At 40.8% G+C, this 5,291-nt stretch overlaps 1 non-coding gene and 1 pseudogene across 1 annotated transcript in view; both read left to right on the forward strand.

Annotated features, from left to right (window-relative positions):
- Positions 1 to 2,341: 2,341 nt before the first annotated feature.
- Positions 2,342 to 2,493, forward strand: LOC142357272 (5.8S ribosomal RNA; annotated as a pseudogene).
- Positions 2,494 to 4,176: 1,683 nt separating this feature from the next.
- LOC142357273 (large subunit ribosomal RNA) overlaps positions 4,177 to 5,291 on the forward strand; it is a 3,522-nt gene continuing 2,407 nt past the window's right edge. Inside the window, exon 1 of the ribosomal RNA XR_012761583.1 lies at positions 4,177 to 5,291. This exon is cut by the window's right edge and continues 2,407 nt beyond it. This is a non-coding gene — a ribosomal RNA (large subunit ribosomal RNA).

The raw sequence follows: 5,291 nt of genomic DNA on the forward strand, positions 1-5,291 counted from the left end.
ATATGGCCAAGAGAGCATTTGAAGGCGAAACTTCTGCATGGGAAAGCTGCATCATGATCAAAATTTTATATCGAGTATTATGTTGACGTTAGTAGGCCTTGGCCGAAAACGCAGCATGTGAAAGGTATAGATAAAAGTTATTGTTGCAGTCAGTACTGTGTAGTTACTAGTAGCTGGATTTAAGCTCAAAATGAGACACTGTTGGTGAAACTTCATCATGAGAATGTCACAAGCTGATCAAGCTCTATGATATGACTAGTATTATGTTGCTTCTAGTAGGCTAAGCGCAAGCCGAAACATCAACATGTGAAAGTCGTAGAATTTTGCGATCAAATTGTGGCTAGTACTGTGATGTTACTAGTAACCTTGTGTTACGTCATATGGCCAAGAGAGCATTTGAAGGCGAAACTTCTGCATGGGGAAGCTGCATCATGAACAAAAGTTTATATCGAGTATTATGTTGACATTAGTAGGCCCTGGCCGAAAGCGCAGCATGTGAAAGGTATAGATAAAAGTTATCGTTGCAGTCAGTACTGTGTAGTTACTAGTAGCTGGATTTAAGCTCGAAATGAGACACTGTTGGTGAAACTTCATCATGAGAACGTCACAAGCTGATCACGCTCCATGATATGACTAGTATTATGTTGCTTCTAGTAGGCTAAGCGCAAGCCGAAACATCAACATGTGAAAGTCGTAGAATTTTGCGATCAAATTGTGGCTAGTACTGTGATGTTACTAGTAACCTTGTGTTACGTCATATGGCCAAGAGAGCATTTGAAGGCGAAACTTCTGCATGGGGAAGCTGCATCATGAACAAAAGTTTATATCGAGTATTATGTTGACGTTAGTAGGCCCTGGCCGAAAGCGCAGCATGTGAAAGGTATAGATAAAAGTTAGCGTTGCAGTCAGTACTGTGTAGTTACTAGTAGCTGGATTTAAGCTCGAAATGAGACACTGTTGGTGAAACTTCATCATGAGAACGTCACAAGCTGATCACGCTCTATGATATGACTAGTATTATGTTGCTTCTAGTAGGCTAAGCGCAAGCCGAAACATCAACATGTGAAAGTCGTAGAATTTTGCAATCAAACTGTGGCTAGTACTGTGATGTTACTAGTAACCTTTTCTTACGTCATATGGCCAAGAGAGCATTTGAAGGCGAAACTTCTGCATGGGGAAGCTGCATCATGAACAAAAGTTTATATCGAGTATTATGTTGACGTTAGTAGGCCCTGGCCGAAAGCGCAGCATGTGAAAGGTATAGATAAAAGTTATCGTTGCAGTCAGTACTGTGTAGTTACTAGTAGCTGGATTTAAGCTCGAAGTGAGACACTGTTGGTGAAACTTCATCATGAGAACGTCACAAGCTGATCACGCTCTATGATATGACTAGTATTATGTTGCTTATAGTAGGCTAAGCGCAAGCCGAAACATCAACATGTGAAAGTCGTAGAATTTTGCGATCAAATTGTGGCTAGTACTGTGATGTTACTTGTAACCTTGTGTTACGTCATATGGCCAAGAGAGCATTTGAAGGCGAAACTTCTGCATGGGGAAGCTGCATCATGAACAAAAGTTTATATCGAGTATTATGTTGACGTTAGTAGGCCCTGGCCGAAAGCGCAGCATGTGAAAGGTATAGATAAAAGTTAGCGTTGCAGTCAGTACTGTGTAGTTACTAGTAGCTGGATTTAAGCTCGAAATGAGACACTGTTGGTGAAACTTCATCATGAGAACGTCACAAGCTGATCACGCTCTATGATATGACTAGTATTATGTTGCTTCTAGTAGGCTAAGCGCAAGCCGAAACATCAACATGTGAAAGTCGTAGAATTTTGCAATCAAACTGTGGCTAGTACTGTGATGTTACTAGTAACCTTTTCTTACGTCATATGGCCAAGAGAGCATTTGAAGGCGAAACTTCTGCATGGGGAAGCTGCATCATGAACAAAAGTTTATATCGAGTATTATGTTGACGTTAGTAGGCCCTGGCCGAAAGCGCAGCATGTGAAAGGTATAGATAAAAGTTATCGTTGCAGTCAGTACTGTGTAGTTACTAGTAGCTGGATTTAAGCTCGAAGTGAGACACTGTTGGTGAAACTTCATCATGAGAACGTCACAAGCTGATCACGCTCTATGATATGACTAGTATTATGTTGCTTATAGTAGGCTAAGCGCAAGCCGAAACATCAACATGTGAAAGTCGTAGAATTTTGCGATCAAACTGTGGCTAGTACTTTGATGATGCTTGTAGCCAACCGAATTGGTTGAAAAGCCCAATAAGTAAGCTAACTTGGGAGAGCTTGTTGGAAACCAAATGCTACTAGATTGGTCCAAATACATCCTTCAACAGGGGATCACTTGGCTCGCTTTACGAAGAGGAGCACAGCTATATGTGTTAATTCGGTATGAATCGCAAGATTTGTTTACCGACCTCTCTAACGCAAAAGGCGGTCTCGGCTTCGGCTGTTGACTGCGTCCGATTCAGGGTTATATAACTCTCGATTGAACACATTGATGTTCTATTGTTGGTGCTTCCAATAAAATTGGAACACTTAAAGCAGAACCGATTCAAATAATAGCATTCTGATCAATGATTGCATTCCTTGATCAAGAACTGCTGGAGTCATTGTGATGGCGAATTTTCTTCATAAGAAAATTGCAAAGAGACGGAACTTAATGAGACTAGTATTATGTTGTTTCTAGTAAGCGGAAGCTGAAACAGCAACATGTGAAAATCAAGTTTTGTTCAATGATCTCGAGGCGATAAGTACTATGAAGCAACTAGTAGCCTAAGCATGACTCAGATTTGAGACAGTCAAAAAGACTGGCGAAACTTCTTCACATGAAAGTTACATAGAGAACTACAAATGTATACAGCGAGTATTATGTTGTTTCTAGTAGGCGAAAGCTGAAACATCAACATGTGAAAGTTGTCTGCAAACTGTAGAACGATATGTGATTAGTACTGTGCTGTTACTAGTAGCCAGTCTGACTGTAGAAGCCAAGACAAAGGGAAACTAATGCATCTGAAAAGGACAAGTTATGGAAAGGTATGCACGATAAGTATTATGTTGTTTCTAGTAAGCGGCAGCTGAAACATCAACATGTGAACGTCGTTGTGTACAGTAACCTAGAACTATATAGTCCTTAGTAACGTGCATTTACTAGTACCTGTAATTGGTATTCAGACTCAGGCAGTTTGGAATAGTTTGGCAAAGATGCACCAGAGAAAACTGGGATTTGATACAGAAATTGTTGAATACAAGTATTATGCTGCTTCTAGTAGGTTGAATCCGAAACATCAGCATGTGAAAATTGAAAACATTTCTGGTTCGAATTGTCACAAGTATTTGGTGATCTGAGTAGCCAAACTCACTACAACGCCAATTGAAGGCAAAAATTCTCAACGGGAAAAGCTATTCTCATTGAATGAGCTAACAAGACGAGTATTATGTTGCTTCTAGTAGGCGAAAGCCAAAACATCAACATGTGAAAGTCTTGCTGAACAAATTTAATGTTGTTGAGCTCAGTACCGTGTGAATTAGTAGCCATAATTGGCGAGCGAAAATTGAACTGGCGAAACTTCGTCTTTGGAAAATTGCAGATGCCGAGCACTTATTTTGCAACGAGTATTATGTTGACTGTAGTAAGCGAAAGCCGAAACAGCAACATGTGAAAGCTGTTGAAATTTGTGGTCATTTTGCAATAAGTACAAGGAGTGTAACTAGTAGCCAGGTCAAAATTTGGGATAAGAATGAGCAAAAATTCTGCATGAGAACAGTTGAAATTATGAAACTAAATTACAAAGACTAGTATTATGTTGTTTCGAGTACGCGAAAGCGGAAACATCAACATGTGAACGTTTGTAACGAAGTTTCGTTAATTTTCAGCCTAGTACTGAGCAAGAACGAGTAGCCTCATCTCCAATCCCACGCAAAATGTAGTGAAATATGTGAGTGAACCTTATTCACGGTGAGGGTTTCCCGAGGTCTGTATTGCAGCGAGTATTATGTTGCTTCTAGTAAGCGAAAGCTGAAACAACAACATTTGAAAGTTGGAATTAATGACTGAATGGAAACTTCGACCTGTGTTTGATAGTAGTAGCGAACAAAACTGCTGAATCGGTTTCTGTCTCATATTGGTCAGTGAACCAATTAAGAGACAATCAACTACATAACCTGAATTGGGCGAGAGAACCCCCTTAACTTAAGCATATCAGTAAGGGGAGGAAAAGAAATCAACTGAGAATCCCTTAGTAATGGCGAATGAACAGGGAAAAGCTCATCGGGAAGAGAAATGGCAACATTTCTCGGTGTCCGGTATGGTTTGATGCTAGACTGGTGAATTTGTCCTGATGTCTACTGGAAAGTAGCATCAAAGAAGGTGAAAATCCTGTAAAGGTCATTTTCGATACCAGTCATAATGGCTCATTCCTATGAGTAGAGTTGTTTGAAAGTGCAACTCGAAGCTGGAGATATGTCTCTCCAAAAGCTAATTATAAAGCGAGACCGATAGTAAACAAGTACCGTGAGGGAAAGTTGAAAAGCACTCTGAAGAGAGAGTGAAAAGTACGTGAAACTGTTGAAGGGGAACTGGAGTGAGCGTTACCATACTCAATGCCTTGATATTATATTCTCGGCTACCGAGTAGTGTAGTTGTCGTCTTTTGGCAAATCTTGTTAATGAATCGAGCAGAAGTTTTCCTCGGAATTCTTCTTGTTGATTCTAAACAAAATGAGATAAATTGATCCTGATTGCCTGTCTGACCTCAACTTCCTATTCAATGCTCTCTACAGCCCGTCTTGAAACACGGACCAAGGAGTGTGAGTTGCTTGCAAGTGTTGTCGCTCATTGAAAGCGCACACGCGAAATGAAAGTGAACAGTGTAATTTTTATGAATTGCACTACTTTGTGTGGTGAGGGCGCCGATTCGGTGTCCCGCAACCACGGACGGTTTTGCTCTTATTGCATGACTGATCCAGAGCAAGTAGCACACGACCCGAAAGATGGTGATCTATGCTTGGGCAGGGCGAAGCCACGGGAAACCATGGTGGAAGCCCGAAGCGGTTCTGACGTGCAAATCGATCGTCTGACCTGAGCATAGGGGCGAAAGACTAATCGAACCATCTAGTAGCTGGTTTCCTCCGAAGTTTCCCTCAGGATAGCAAAAGCTTGAGCAAGATTGAAAAATCTTCGCAAAGCAATTTCATCGGTTAAAGCGAATGATTAGAGGAATGGGGGAAAATTTTTCCTTCACCTATTCTCAAACTATAAATCGGTGAGATGTCC

Source organism: Convolutriloba macropyga, unplaced genomic scaffold (genome assembly GCF_964194025.1).
Source record: "Convolutriloba macropyga unplaced genomic scaffold, txConMacr16.3 SCAFFOLD_3868, whole genome shotgun sequence".
In the NCBI taxonomy this organism is placed as follows: domain Eukaryota; kingdom Metazoa; phylum Xenacoelomorpha; order Acoela; family Convolutidae; genus Convolutriloba; species Convolutriloba macropyga.